This window comes from Melospiza melodia, chromosome 5 (assembly GCF_035770615.1).
Source record: "Melospiza melodia melodia isolate bMelMel2 chromosome 5, bMelMel2.pri, whole genome shotgun sequence".
Taxonomy (NCBI): domain Eukaryota; kingdom Metazoa; phylum Chordata; class Aves; order Passeriformes; family Passerellidae; genus Melospiza; species Melospiza melodia.
The window spans coordinates 9,550,626-9,565,003 of record NC_086198.1 but is presented as its reverse complement, the minus strand read 5'-3'; the positions used below and the strand labels follow the sequence as shown (position 1 = coordinate 9,565,003).

Below are 14,378 nucleotides of genomic sequence, written 5' to 3'. Positions count from 1 at the left end.
GTTAAGAATGCCATGTGGGTTTTTTTTAATACAGGCAATATTTTGTTGAAATACTGGAAACATAGAAGATTTGGACTGGAAAGGATGTTAAGGGCCATCTAGTCAGTCACCTGGGTTGGTGCAGTCTTAGGCACACATCCAGGCTGAGCAAAACATGGATTGAGCCCTGCAGAGAAGCGCTTGGGGGGTGATGGTTGATAAAAAACTGGACACAAGCCCAGAAAGCCAATGGCATCCTGGGCTGCATCAAGAGAAGTGCAGCCAGCAGGTCAAGGGAGCTGATTCTCCTCTTCAACTCTGCTCTTGTGAGACCCCACCTACAGTAGAGCATCCAGCTGTGGTATCCCCAATAGGAGAAGGACATGGAACTGTTGGAGCAAATCCAAAGAAGGGCCATGAAGTTGTTAAGTGGAGTGGATCACCTCCCCTATAAATACAGGCTGAGAAAGTTGTGTCTGTTCAGCCTGGAGAAGAGACAGTCATGTGGAGACCCCACTGCAACCTTCCAGTGTCTGAAGGAGGCCCACAGGGAAGCTGGAGAGGGACACTGTCAGGAAATATAGTCATGGGACCAGGGAATGGCTTCAAACTGCAATAGTTGGTTTTGATTAGGGAGAAATGCATTACTGTAAGGGCAGTGAAGCACTGGAACAGGATGTCCAAAGAAGTGGAGGATGCCCAGTCCCTTGAAAGTCTTCAAGGCTAGATTGGATGGGACTTTGAGCAACCTGGTCTAGTGGAAAGTGTCCCTGCTTATGGCAGGGGGTTGAAAAAAGATAATCTCCAAGGTCCCTTTCAAGCCAGGCCATTACAGAATTCTGTAGTCTCAACTCCCCTGTGGGCACAGACATCTTTCACTAGGCCAGTTCAAGGGCTGTCTCGGGGCTCTGCCTTGGGACTGGGGATTGGCAGTACCTTTAGCAATGACACTCAGGGGCACTGAGCACCCCCACATTTGCAGGGGACGGGAAGCTGAGCAGGGCAGGGGCACCATGGGATGATGGCATCATCCAGAGGCACCTGGACAAGCTTAAGAAGTGAGACAAGAACCTCATGAGGTTCCACAAGGCCAGGTGCCAAGTGCTAAACCTGGGCCAGTGCAATCCCTGAGTCACAGATTTTTCCAGATCAGAAGAGACTTCCAAATCCCTCATTTTAGTCCTCCCACCATCTCCAGAACCAGCTCTTGGTTGGCCCTTGGGGCTTTCCCAGGCCCTTGCCCACTTGCAGGAGTGCTGGCCAGAGGGGAGCACACACAGCCTGTGCCTCCTCCACAACCCTTGTGGGCAGCGTGTCCGGCCGCCATGCATGGGCTCCACTGGGGAACGTCTTTCCAGAACAAAGAAATCAACTGCTGTAGCAATTATAGCAATCTATACCTGTGTGATGCCTTGGCCAGTTTCTCCTGACCTCTACCACTATGTAATAAGAATTCCTTGTGGTGTTAAATCTAGGTCTGAAGGGGAGTCATATTTTCAGTGTAGTGTTCCAAATAAAAAAATGTGAGGATGTTTTGCTCCATCCTGGGTCACTGAACAATACAGAATTTAATATAAGCAGCCAAAAGGATAGGATTATTTTCAGCCTGGAGCATGGCAGTGTTCCATCCATATAGATATAGGCATCAGTAAGCTACATTTACACTTGCAGCTGATGAGCAGCAGAGGGAGGAAGAGCTGCAATTTGTAAGCTGTTTAGTTTTCTGTGTTCAGTCTAACACTGTAAGTATTATCTACTTTGTTGGTATTTTCTGTTTTCTCCTTCTTTTATTTGGAATCTTAGAGTAAATTGGAGATTTCTTCTTTCATCTCAGCACTATCTCTTTACTGTAGTAACGATCATTAAAAAATTAGAATACAATACAGTGTATTAGTTTTCTAGATTTAATATAGCTATATTATCTTGGAAACCTCTTCAAAATGGCAACAAGAACTAGTGCTGAATCCACAGGTCAAAGGGTGATGTTATGTCACTAAGAAACACATTTTTTATTTCCATTTGTCTAACAGCCATTGGGCAGCAGAAGATTAATAGTATGTAAATGGCCTGTTATGGACCAAAGAGTTTTCATCGTTTATGTAGTTTGTGTCCAACTCCTTGCCCTGTGCAGGACACTCCATTAACCACACCATGTGCCTGAGAGCATTGTCCAGATGCTTCTGTACTCAGACAAGGCTTAGTGCTGTGACCCCTTCCCTGAGAAGCCTGTTCCAGTGCTCAGCCACTTCCAGCTGTGGAACCTTTTTCTGATATCCAGCCTAAACCTGCCCTGACTCAGCTTCCTGGTGTTTCCTTGAATCCTGTTCCAGGTCACCACAGAGAAAACATCAGTGCCTGCCCCTTCACAAGGAAGCTGTACTCTGCAGTGGGGTCTCTCCTCAATCTCCTTTCCTCCAGGCTGAACAGACCAAGTGATCTCAGTTTCTCAGTTACTTCGCATACAGCTTCCCTTCCAGACCCTTCAATGTCTTGTTGCCATCCTCCTGACTTTCTCTAATGGCTTAATGTCTTTTTTATATTGTGGCACCCAAAACTGCACACAGTGCTCGAGGTGAGGCTGTCCAGAGCAGGACAATCCCTCCCTTGCCTGGCTGGCCATGCTGTGCCTGATGCACCCCAGGACAGGGATGGCTCCTGGCTGCCAGGGCACCGTGACTCACGTTCAATTTACCATCAACCAGGACCCCCAGGTCTCTTTCCACAGTGCTGCTCTCCAGACTCTCATTCCTCAGCAATCACAAAATAGCAGTGCACCACCTGCAGCAGGTCCTGCTCTCCTTGGCTACCACTGCTGAGGGGCATTACTGAGCAGGAGGGGCCATCACACGCAGTGGATGCATACCTCAGTCAGGGACCTTTTTACACCGTACTGTTCGTCCTGTGAAGAACACACGTTCATCATCATGGCTAGGAATTTAATAGAATGTACTGAGATGTGCGAGCTTGACATAATAAGTACACCCTCAAAAAGCACAATATGGGTCTATTGTGTACCTTAGCATGTTGAAGCATTCTTTCCTCTTCTGCTACTCAGCTGGCCCAACGTAATCTACAATATACCCATTGAGAAAAATAACTTCTCACAAGTCCCAGCTGATGCCAAGCTGATGAATTGCTGTTATGCCTAGAAAACTCCTAAGATACAGAATATGCCTCTTTCACAAACTAATTTCATTGAAGTGATCTGAGCTGCACACAAAACTCTTAGTATGGAAACATTACCATTACAGCAGGCAAAGTTTATTAAAATGTTCTTCTCTAATCTTCAGAGTTAATTCCTGCTATCCCCTCCAAAGAAACCACAAAAATATGGACATTTACCTTTATTGATGGATTGTTCTTTCCAGAGCTGAAACCAGACATTTCTGCACTACATTTCACAGAATTACTTTGGCATGTTTCCAGGAAAACCTTTACCTTATTTATTCCAGACCTAAAATTTTGTTTATTTTGGTTGTCAATGCAAAGCTTTTTCAATTGTTTCCACTTTTTTTCCCTATTCTTCTTTTATCCTTTTCTGATTTTGTTCAAGGATTTTGCTTTTGAATTCTATTGATTGATCAAATTACATATTAATTATTTATGCAATTTTAGCTGAGAAATGCTAAATGTCTTCCATAAATTCCAAGTTCATTGCTTTATAAACCTGATTTATGTTTTCCATTTTCTCTCACATAAGATATTTACAAAACAAATCATAGTAAATGCATATAGCACCAGCAGTAACCCAGTGGTAATGAAACATATCAAAACACCATGAAGAAAACATGTTCAAGGATGAAATTATATTAAGGCTTTGGGAACTCTTGATTTTTGAGTAAAAGGATGCAAATGTACTTTACCAGACAAGTAGGTTAATAAAAAACCCACACAGAGCAGCAGAGATATTAAACTGATTACTTCATATATTCAGTCTAAAATACTTTTTCTATTGTGTTACTCAAAGTTTTATAAACAAATTTATATGTTTTCACTCTGTATCAGCTACTACAAAAAATATGACATTTAGAATAAACAACCATTTAAAAAGAAAAATATTAATCACTCATTTGAAAATTAATAATAATAGTGATGATGATGATGATACCTAAAGCGCTGATTCCCTCGTATGCATTTGCCATTCCTCTGTCCTGTCCCATTTTGTGAGTATTACCCAAGAAGCAAAGTACCCAAAGTTCTACCTACATAACAGTGTGAACAACCCCACCTTCAGGCATCTACTCCCATAACAGAGGCCTAAAGGATGGGATTGTTTACACTATTAAGAAATGCTCTGGAAAGCACTCACTACTAATAAGAAATGCTCTGAAAAGATGTGAGGGCTGCAAGCTCAGTGAAGGGCCAATACTGACCCCTTGTTATCACTATGCATCACTAAACAAACACCAGATTGAAGAGATTTATGATGAATGCTTGTTAACATTTTGAACTGTACTTCTGAGGAAATGTGTGTCTGGGTGTATTAAATAACAATCATTCAGATGCCAGTGTACAAGGCAGAACTTAAAAACTAAATTCAACTTACACAGAGATCATATGATGAAACACTAGTTTGTGGAACATACATTGTGCAATTTAACTAAAAGTTAAATTTCAAACAGGCTTAGCAAACTCTCCATATAATCATGTCCAAGTATCTCTTTATTCCATCTTTATTCATGCAAGGTACAGGAATAATATCAAGGCTGAAATCAAACATTCAGAAATCAAATAATGATGAAGGGAAAGGCTTTGTCATGTAAACCTTATGCAGCCTCTACGAGACCTTACCAGTGAGGCAGACCTCCAGTCTGTACAATTATGAGTCTGAACAAATGTACAGTCTGCTTTCAAAGCTGTTACATTTAGCAACTTGAAAGACTTGTGCAAGGACTGAAGTGTGTACTAGAAAGGTGTTAGCTTCTACTCAACTTAAAACTGATCAAAATTTAAAGTATTTAGTTCAAAACATTTTCAAAGTTGCCAAAACAGTAGCAAAGTATCAAAACAATGATGTCGACTCTAATAATAGTGAAATACTTAGAATAAAAGCTCTATATTAACAATTAACAAAAAAAAAGGAGTTTAGATAAAAGGACTTTCCTCAAACCGTATGAAAGTTTGATACAGACAAAAGAGAATCAGCTTCCTTCCTGGATTTCTGATGGGACATTTTTGGTGAAACTCACTTAATAACTGCTCTACTTCCTCTCCAAGAAAATTTATTAGAAAATTCTTTGCACTTTTATTTTCACCTTGATTTTCAAAATATACTAATTTTTCTTACAACTTTAAACTGTGAGATTGTCCTTATCATTTCCTTTTTGAAAACAAACTGTAGATGCTATCACTGTCACCTCTCAGTTCATGTAGGATTTTTAGAAGGGGTGATTTATCTCCACATATTACATTTTGTGTATATTTGTAAGGAAAAAATATTATGAGCTTTATTATTTTATTATTATTTATTATTTTAAATACCTTTATACATTAAGTCAATGAACTTTGAAAGATGGCAGCTAACAACAGTTTTGTCACATTATATTTACTAATTTACTTCATAAGGGTTTGAAGTCAATGGACAGCAACAACCCTAAGCATAGTCTCTGACATCTCTTCTGTGCAATTCCCAAAACTGCAAACTCACTCTCACCAGTACAAGTGCACAGAAAAATGAAGAGTATCAAACCTGGCTATGCAGAAAACCCTTGGGGCTGGAACCCCTTCGCTGCTTGTTGGAATATTGCACCATCCATTCAATTTGTAGAACAAGGTAAGGAAAGAGTTCTTGGTCCAACATAGCTAAATGTTTTCAAAGGAGAGGTGCTAACTTCTAAGGGATTCTGAGGTAATTGACTCTTATGTTTAAAAACTCACAGACAGCATTTCCCAAGGCAAAACTTTAGGTGTTGATGATTCCTGAGAGTCACTCACAAGACTGGTTTCAATTTAGGATTTAAAATGCATACTGCAGGAAAACGCTATGAAAAACAGAGATGAGAATGTTGTATTGGTTTGTTTATGTAGATGCTATATATCAACTGATCACAAAACTGTGCAAGATATTCTCATACAGTAAGTACAACTATGTCAAAATAATACAATTTTTGTGTTTGCTAATTCCTGAATACAGTGTATTTACATATTGTAGCTGTAATATAATTTTTCACTTATATTATATATATAATTATTATGTATTTAATACATGTATTATATAGTAATTATTATTTCAGTTCCATATAAAATATATCTAACACCTCTTCTAAACCTGCTTATAGCAACACAAACTTTAACTCTCCAGACTGTTTGGATCTGAGAGTGGAAACAAAGGGAATTAAACAGCTCGTTGTTTGGTTTGTTTTGGTTAGATCACCCTTCCTTCTCTCTTGGTATATAAAGAAAAACCTAGATTGGTTGGTTCTGTTGGATCCTAATCTTGCCCACCAGATATGCCTGTATTTCTATCTGTACCACATGTGCAACTGTACAGTTAATGCTTTTGCAAAAGCTTTTCAGTAACAGATTTATTGCCTAAATTCTCTGGGTTACAGCCAGGTTTTACCATTGCCCAAATTTCAAAGCAAATAATATATGTACTACGTCGCTCATATAGCATCTTAGAATTTTAGAGTCTTTTGGGGTAGTATTACAAAAATCTCCTCTTTCATCTGCCAGGTTCTTTGGATTTAGTCAGGTTTTGATGACAAAGCCAGAAATTGTATTCCAAAGAGTTTGAAAGTGGTGTTTCCAGTAATCCTTTTAGATGAATCATTGTTTCAGTGGCTCTCTCAGTTGTCTCACTCATGCTTTTAACTCTCAAATGTGTACTTGCATCATCATTAAAGGACGGTTGTCTTGGCTGTCTAGGCTGTTTCCTCCCAGATCTGCATTCTTTCTCTGACTTGGTAAATATTTTGCATGATTATCAGTGACATTTCACTTTTTACAGAGAATTCATTAGTTCACTGATCCATCAGTCTGACTCCCTTTTCTTGACTAATACCACCAGGCTCATGTGAGGACCAGAAGATTGCTGTGTGAAGAACCACTGAAACTCAAATGACATCTCATTCATCAACTATGAAATACATTAATTTAAAATGAATTTTTCCTACTTTGATACAACAAAAACCAATACAAGGTCCACACCCGATGCTGGAGAATTTAAAGCATGTAAAAACATATCTTTAAATAAAGATAAGATGTGTGCACATCTTATCATGCACTTTTCATGTTTGATGGTCAGTAGAAATTATCATGTTTTGTCTGAAATATATTTTTAAATGATTTTTCATCACTGCCTTCTAAATGTACTCAATTTGCCTCTGCAATTTATTTTTTTCACCAGAAATAATCACCCTTTAAGAAAAAGAAAAACCTGGATGCTGTCTAAACAGAGATGGTGTTTGACAGCTTGTTTAACTTAAAAAAATTCTGACTGTCAATTTTTCCAATCCATCAAAGCCAAAGTATCAGGATTGTACCCCAGCAATGTTTAGTCACTGTCTCTGAAGCTGTAATGCCTAGTGAGAGATGGACTTATCAGTACAAGATCAGTACTCTGTCCAAATTCTAATTTTTGCTTTTGACAGAACCAGTGGATTCAATTTTGAGGTCCAAACTCTAGAAATTGAATCCAAAATGAAGACATACAAGCATTCTCAGTGCTGTCACACAAGTTGTCATTGCCACTGAAAGGCTCCTTCTTCTCTCACAAGCTTGGAGGCCTACTTTGTGTCATTCCTAAAAGCACCTATTTTTAAAAACAGTTTGTTTGCTATATGATTTCTATCTAAAAGGAAATTTTTAATATATAATGCAATAATACATTTCTGTTTGAAGCACACAGACTCTTTAAACACAAGAAAACCCACCTAGTTTTAGTTTTAAGGTGTTAAACTTTTGCTATGGTAGAACACACGCCTCCCAAACTCTAAATGTAGGCAATTGTATTTTCAACCAACATGAATCAGTTCTTTGTCTGATCTGTTTTCATTTCACAACAGAAAGAGAAAAAGGAAAAATTCTGTTATATTTTTACATGCTATAGCTTATCATAAAACAAGAAGTTGCTGTTGCTTGTCTGTGTGTAATTCACCACGTCTGCAATATTTCTGCCACCACCTTTTTCAGCCCCTGTCTGTTGGCCAATCAGAAAAAAGCAAAAGGCCTGAAGTCTCTCCAACTCCAGGGAAACTCTTTCCAAAAATATCCCCAAGCTAAGTGTCTCCCTAATAGGAGCTACTGACTGACAAATCTCTCAGCAGTTCATTCTAAATAGCCAGCTGTGTTTTAACTTTTTTTTTTTTTTTAATTTAGTTCTACTGAAGCTAACAGTGGAAGTAATCAGCTGTTCCATGCTCTTCCTTCAGCATTCATTCCTCTTTCCAGACGTACGGGTGTCACATTCCTGCACATTTGTCTTTGTTAGTGCTGTGACTCTGGCAGCAATACACAGCTGTCTACCCCTATCTGGCATCAGACGTTTTTTGGTGGCAGGTGGAGTCTTCCTACAGCAATACATTTGGCATAATCAAAAGACAGCATGCAATAGCTGCTACAAAGGTAAAGATGAAAAAAGGAGAAAGAAGTAAATATTTATTTTCCTACAGATCAGCATCTCACATTTTGTTGAAAGGAGCACATTCCATTTTCAAAGTTAATCCCCTTGTAAAGAAAGAAGCTTTTATCTGGTATTGAACTTCAGCTCTGTCTGTGCCTGCTCAGATCAAACACATTTCACATGCTAAGAAGGAATCCAAATACATGACTGGCTGTGAATATAAACATGTAAAATATGCACTGTAGGCTTGCAGCTAAAATTGATCTAATAGAGATCATTTTCCTCACGAAGAGGAAAGTCTAAATCTTAGCACATACAACATTAAAGGATGACATGTGATGCTATAAAGCATTTTTTTCACTGCCCAGCTGTGGGAATTTTATGATATGCATAAGTGCAAGTACTTCTTATATAAAAGAAAAAATCAGCTCTGTTTGAAATATAATCTTCACAGAGGTACAGGTAATATCTAATGTGAATAGGACCGCAGCACTTAGAATTAAGCAGTTCCATACTCTGCATAGAGGGGTGAGTAACTTTTCAGATACAGCACAGGTAGTTATAACACATGTAATTAATTTAAAAATAAAAGAGTTGGTAAAGCCATAATGAATATGACTAACATGTACAGCATACAGGACAAAATCAACTCAGAGAAGAGTAACACTTAAAGCATTTAAGTTAAACAAAACTGGGCAGAATTAGAACTAAGGTCTTGTATATGGACTTCCTAAAAGAAAATTTTAAGAAAGAGACTAGTGTTGCTTTTGCTTTGCAGCGTCAGGAAAAAAATTAACTGTCTAACATTAACAGGTTGCTTTTCTTTTTTCAAATAGCTTGTTTAAGTTAGAGCATTACTTTTGTGACACAGATTTTCCACTAGAGTGTTTTAACTCTAAATTATTTCCCTTCTTTTATTTAGAAAGTTATGTAATACTACAATTATGTAATACTACACTGAGCTGATATAGCTTAGATCTCTTAAACTTGTCATATAATTTGAAATCTTTACTTGCCCTACTATACTATCTCAATTACATTGCCATGTGCTACGCTGACAAATTCCATCCTTGCTTTCTCTATCCTTATGAGATTGCATTGGTGCTGCCTTCTTTAACTTTCACTCATTCCCCTCTTGCTTCTTAATTCAACATGAAATTGATTTAACTTTTTGTACTAAACTCAGCTGTAACACATGCTTGCCTAAATTCTTATTTGTATACATTCCCAAATGCTAAAATGTGGAACGGCCTTTCTACTTGAACCACAGAAGACTGCCAATTCAGAGTTTGCTGACACCTCATTTCTTTTCTTTGACACCACTAGATAACACACTTTAAATATTTTAATAGAACCGGGCAGTGGGAAGGCCTTCTCCAGGCCATGGCACAGCGGTGAGCTCCGCCGGTGCGGTGTGGCCGCAGCTCCATGGCACAGCGGTGAGCTCCGCCGGTGCGATGAGGTCGCAGCTCCATGGCACAGCGGTGAGCTCCGCCGGTGCCGTGTGGCCGCAGCTCCATGGCACAGCGGTGAGCTCCGCCGGTGCGGTGTGGCCGCAGCTCCATGGCACAGCGGTGAGCTCCGCCGGTGCGATGAGGTCGCAGCTCCATGGCACAGCGGTGAGCTCCGCCGGTGCGGTGTGGTCGCAGCTCTATGGCACGGCTGTGAGCCCCGTCGGCGCCGTGTGGCCGCAGCTCCATGGCACAGCGGTGAGCTCCGCCGGTGCCGTGTGGCCGCACCTCCATGCCGCTCTGCGCAGCAGCACATCCCGCAGGCCGAGCTCGGCCCGTGGGCACCCGCTGCCGCCACAGCCGCACAGAGCGGCAGCTCCACGCTCCCTGTCCCTCGCCGCAGAGCCTCACCCTGCCTGCTCCGCCTGAGCAGCCGCTCTGGCCGGCTCTGGCCGGCACCTCTTCACCGCCAGCACCGTCGCCATTCACCAGCACCCAGTGGCTGGTCCAAACCCGGAGCCCGTCCGCGTTTTCCCCTCAGCGCCTCACGCAGCAGAGCGTGTGCGGGGCTGCGAGTGAAGGGTCTGGCCAGGCAGCGAGGCAGGCTCAGGAACCAGCGTGTCACGGCGACACGGCCCTGAAGGAGGCTGATGGACACAGGGCCTGGCAAGAGGCAGTCAGGAACCAGCGTGTCATGGTGACACGGCCCTGAAGGAGGCTGATGGACACAGGGCCTGACAAGAGGCAGTCAGGAACCAGCGTGTCATGGTGACACGGCCCTGAAGGAGGCTGATGGACACAGGGCCTGGCAAGAGGCAGTCAGGAACCAGCGTGTCATGGTGACACGGCCCTGAAGGAGGCTGATGGACACAGGGCCTGGCAAGAGGCAGGCTCAGACAGCGCCGCCTTTCGCAGGGCACCGCCCGCCCCCAGGTAACGTGCACAGAGACATCTGTACCCTGGGCACAGTGCTCGTGGGCAAAGATCAAACAGCTTTGCCCTACGTGTCTTCGCCTTTGTGATAAATCCGTGAGGGCACAATGTGCTTCACAGCTGCAGCTGCAAAAGTGAATTAATCACAGCGCACAGGGATGCAAACTCCTGACAAAATTCCTTTGACATTTTAAGGGATGCTGGGGGCACTCACCGGTCAAGTAGCTCATGCACCTGTTTGTGCATGTGTTCCATTATTACCTATTCGGCTAATAAAGAGACAGAATGATCATCTTGAGCATCTTGAGACAGAATGATATTCCAAGTGTTCTAGTAGTCTTGACATAAGGGAAGCAGAATGACAAGTTTCTCTTGATGAGGTAAACCTTAGATAGGCCATAGATCCTGGACTGAGAAGTGTTCATCTCTTTCCCAGTTTACAGAATGGTATTAGTTCTTTGTGAGTTACTTAGCCTTCCTTTCTGTTTTATGGTTTCCTTTCCTATTTGCAGCTGTGGCAATTCTAGCAAGTTTTATTATTTTCAAAGTTTATTGATGTGTTGTTACTTGCAGCCCCTCAATCTCTTTGTTGATGAAATATTCTGTAAAAGAAGGCTGGGAGTTATTATTACTGTTCTGTTATTAGTTTAATTTGAAAAATTGCTGTATTCCTTCCAGACTGATTACCATACAACTACTAGGAAAAGCTGAAGGCATATAAGCTTTCCCACTGCACTCCCAAGATTCTCAGAGAAACTTGGAAAAAAATTATTTGAATATCATTGACATTGCTTGCTGCATTTGACACTTCCATACATATATGACAGGTAGATACTTCAGATACTTCCAACACACTCTATGAAACATAGATTAGCTCTAGCTACGTAAAAAAATCCATTTACTATGTATTTACAAGCATAATTAAATGTTTTTTGCATACTGAGGGAAACTAAAGAACAAAGCTATGTATGGCATTGAACTACAGCAAGACATTGACCCAGTCTGTTTAAGCACAGGCAACCAGATTATTTTTTTGGCCTTTCAGAGGTGGAAAAAAATGTCTGTTAGTAACTCAAAATAACTGGAGGTTTCTGTGGCAACTGGTAAAGGAGGTTGTATCTCTCCCTGCTGCTTAAAGTAGAAGCAGTTCTGAGAGATTTCTATTTGAAGTTTGCATACTGGTGTTTGACTTCAGGTCTTAGAAAGGAGATTGCTTATCTACTTGTATTTTATCTTGTTGCTATTTAGAGTAAGAAACAAATTAACCAGGACCATAACAGAGGTGCTCTGCTTTCTCAGGTAAGTACATGAATCATTTGGGTATTGTATATTATTGTATTTTGTATTTTGGTTTTATACAATTAACGATGAAAATCTTTTGCATTATGTAACATCTTCATCAGATCAAATGATAAGCTTGTACAACCAGAACAGTTTTATGGCTTTTGGGATGGGATTTGGAAGGACTTGAGCTGACTAGTGTTAGAAACTATTATTAAGGTTTCAGGGAAACTGCAGCTGCATTCCATCAAATATATTGGTAGGGAAAACTGTTATCTCCGTGGAGTTCTGTTCATCAGCTGAATTTTCCATAATACTGCAATAGGAATGGAGTGAGCATATTAGCTGTATATCTCTGATCTTACTTGATGCTATTATTAATTTTAAAATATTATATGCAAATGCTAAATTGTTACGTCATTGCATATTAAAGTGTGTTCATCTTACAAAATGTGTAGCTGTTCCAAAGTTTTAATGTTTGCCATTTGTTTATAGTGATTTACTGCCTTTACTATGTTTATAAAGGAGAACACACATTGTTTTTGCAATAAAAATGGAAGATCTTGATCCCAAAATATTCAGTACACATCAAAAAATATAAGCATTCCCTAAATCATAAAAGAAGAATGTTGGGAAACTTTATTCATGGCTTAATAGAGCTTTATAAAACCTTGCCCTATTTTCAGGTTATGAAGACTATTTCATTAACTGTTGAAGAGGAATTAATTGAACACTAATCTTTCACTTTCTGGGCAAATGTTTCTATCATGCTGTACAAAAAGTATTTAGCATACTTCATTTACACAAAATAATACTTTATTTGTATTCAGAAAGCTAAATTTCTTCTAAAATATCTCTGCAAATATCTACAGGCAGATATATTTTCTTCCCAGAAGTGAAAATTTAAACACATAATTGCGAGAACCAGGATTTCATCCACCCACTCCCTGCAGAAAATGCTGAAGATAGCCCAAGGCAGCTTGTTGCTGTTTATATGCAGGCTATTTTTGACTCCCATTCCAAGGTGGCAAAGTTTTGGGTGTTTAGTGGAGATGCTGGGTGCCTGAAAAAGGACATTGATTTTACTTTGTGGGGTGACTGCTTAAAAATTAGGCATACAGTGGTTAACTCTTGGATAACCAGCTCCTTCTTTGTGCACAATTTTCAGCTTGAAATTTTTAGAATCATGGTTCTGTTCTTATTTGGCGCACTGAAATCACTGTAAAATTACCTGGAAAAAAATCCTTTTAACTAGTTTCACTACAACATGGTAAGGATCTCAAGCTGCAAAAATAGGGTTTGTACACATTGTGAAGCATTCCCAGTCTAGCAGTGAGCCTGTTCAAGCTGTGATTAGGGGACAGAAATTGCCTGTATGAAGATGCCAAGATGCTCTATCGAGCACTGAAATAGGGTGTGTGGTACTGGCACTTGTGAGTACATAAAGATGGTCTGGATCCTGTAGGGAGCTCTGAGTCTCTTGAGCTCTTCTGTCACAAGAGTTCATCTACTGCACTTCCATTGTTGCCAAGGAACAAATCTGAGTAAAAACTGCAAGGCAGTATCTAGAAGACCTTGAGCTAAGAGCGAATGCCAGCGTGCAAAATGATTTCAGAGGCGCGAGCAGATGAAATGGATGCTGGCAGAAGGGACGGAGGGCTGCAGCGTCTCTTTGGAGCTGTAATTTCTTCTATCCACTCTGCAGCATGTGACTCCCAATAGGCTGCAATCTGGCAGAAACCACATTGCCCACACAGTGCTTTTATTTCTGGAAACTGTGATAAAGTCTCTAGATTAAACCAACAGTCTTCATGTTTACTTCTTCCTTTCACTTGGTTTTAACAGAAATCATGTGCTTGAAAAATTGCTTTTGGACAGGTTTTTTTTTCCTTTTACCTAGGACTAAATTCTCACAGGAGTTTTAATGAGGTGAAAGTATTTCCTTAACAGAGACAGTAAGGGAGAATTGACTCTGTAACACATTATGCTCTGCAACTCTATAGAAACCAAAAATGTATTTTGATTGTTTCAGTGTTAATACATGTGTCACAGTTGTGGGGTGACATATTTTTAAAACATACATGTTTTCTGTGGATTTTTTGTGCCTTTTCTGAAGGAGATACTTCTTTTCTTTTATTATTTCACTTGAGATGTGAAAATTCAGTAGGTTA

General features: G+C 40.3%; 1 protein-coding gene across 1 annotated transcript in view; it reads left to right on the top strand.

The window, feature by feature from the left end:
* The first annotated feature begins 12,119 nt into the window (after positions 1-12,119).
* The window catches only part of PALLD (palladin, cytoskeletal associated protein), a 187,394-nt gene continuing 185,135 nt past the window's right edge, over positions 12,120-14,378 (top strand). Inside the window, exon 1 of the mRNA XM_063156235.1 lies at positions 12,120-12,225. The gene's annotated coding sequence lies outside the window, so the exon portion shown is untranslated. The remainder of the gene's footprint in view (positions 12,226-14,378) is intronic.